The following is a 1,828-nucleotide window of genomic DNA, read 5'->3' as shown; positions in this document are numbered from 1 at the left end:
CAGCTGTGGTTGTGCTTGAAACAGCTGTGGTTGTGCTTGGAGCAGCTATGGTTGTGACTGGAACAGCTGTAGTTGTGATTGGGGCATCTGTGGTTGTGCTAGGGGCAGCTGTGGTTGTGGTTGGAGAAGCTGTGGTTGTGCTTGTAGAAGATGTGGTTGTGGTTTGAGCAGTTGTGGTTGTTGTGGGAGCAACTGTAGTTGTGGTTGGAGCAGCAGTGGTTGTTGTTTCTAAAGCTTTGGTTGTTACAGAAACAGCTGTGGATGTGATTGAAGCAGCTGTGGTTGTTGTAGCAGCAGATGTTGTTGTGCTTGGAGCAGCTGTGGTTGTGGATGGAGAATCAGTGGTTGTGGTTGGAACTGCAGTTGTAGTTGTGGCAGCAGCTGTGGTTGTGGTTGGAGCAGCAGTGGTTGTGGTTGGAGCAGCAGTGGTTGTGGTTGGAGAAACTGTGGTTGTTGTTGGAGCAGCTGTGGTTGTTGTGGGAGCAGCTGTGGTTGTGGGAACAGCTGTGGTTGTTGTTGGAGCAGATGTGGTTGTGCTTGGAACAGCTGTGGTTGCACTTGGAGCAGCTATGGTTGTGGTTGGAGAAGCTTTGTTTGTGGTTAAAGAAGCAGTGGTTGTTGTGGCAGCAGATGTTGTTGTGCTTGGAACAGCTGTGGTTGTTGTTGGCGCAGCTGTGGTTGTGGTGGGAGCATTAGTTGTAGTTGTTGCAGCAGCTGTGGTTGTGATTGGAGCAGTTGTGGATGGAACAGCAGTGGTTGTGCTTGGAGCAGCTGTGGTTGTTGTGGCAGCAGCTGTGGTTGTGGTTGGACCAGTTGTGCTTGTTGTAGGAGCAGCTTTTGTTGTGGTCGGAGCAGCTGTGGTTGTGCTTGGAGCAGCTGTGGTTGTAGTTGGAGCAGCTGTGGTTGTGGTTGGAGCAGCTGTTGTTGTGCTAGGAGCAGCTGTGGTTGTGATCGGAGCAGGCGTGGTTATGCTTGGAGCAGCTGTGTTTGTGCTTGGATCAGCTGTGGTTGTTGTGGGAGCAGCTGTGGTTGTGCTTGGAGCAACTGTGGTTGTGCTTGGAGCAGCTGTGGTTGTTGTGGGAGCAGCTGTGGTTGTGGTTGGAGCAGCTGTGGTTGTGCTTGGAGAAGCTGTGGTTGTGCTTGGAGCAGCTGTGGTTGTGCTTGGAGCAGCGGTGGTTGTTGTGGGAGCAGGTGTAGTTGTGGTTTGAGCAGCTGTGGATGTGACTGAAGCAGCAGTGGTTGTAGTGGCTGCAGCTGTGGTTGAAACTGGAACAGCTGTGGTTCTGGTTGGAGCAGCTGTGGTTGCAGTGGGAGCGGCTGTGGTTGTGCTTGGAACTGCAGTAGTTGTTGTGGGAGCAGCTGTGGTTGTGGTTGGAGCAGCTGTGGTTGTTTTGGGAGCAGCTTTGGTTGTGGTTGGAGCAGCTGTTGTTGTGCTAGGAGCAGCTGTGGTTGTGATTGGAGCAGCTGTGGTTGTTGTAGCAGCAGATGTTGTTGTGCTTGGAGCAGCTGTAGTTGTAGGAGCAGCAGTGGTTGTCAGAACAGCTGTGGTTGTAGTTGGACCAGCTGTGCTTGTTGTGGGAGCAGCTTTTGTTGTGGTTGGAGCAGCTGTGGTTGTAGTTGGAGCAGCTGTGGTTGTGATTGGAGCAGGAGTGGTTATGCTTGGAGCAGCTGTGGTTGTGCTTGGAGCAGTTGTGGTTGTGGTTGGAGCAGCTGTGGTTGTGCTTGGAGCAACTGTGGTTGTGCTTGGAGCAGCTGTGGTTGTGCTTGGAGCAGTTGTGGTTGTGGTTGGAGCAGCTGTGGTTGTGCTTGGAGCAGCTGTGGTTGTTGT

Source organism: Nematolebias whitei, chromosome 1, assembly GCF_014905685.2.
Source record: "Nematolebias whitei isolate Nwh7 chromosome 1, NemWhi1, whole genome shotgun sequence".
In the NCBI taxonomy this organism is placed as follows: domain Eukaryota; kingdom Metazoa; phylum Chordata; class Actinopteri; order Cyprinodontiformes; family Rivulidae; genus Nematolebias; species Nematolebias whitei.
This window is presented reverse-complemented; position numbering follows the sequence as displayed.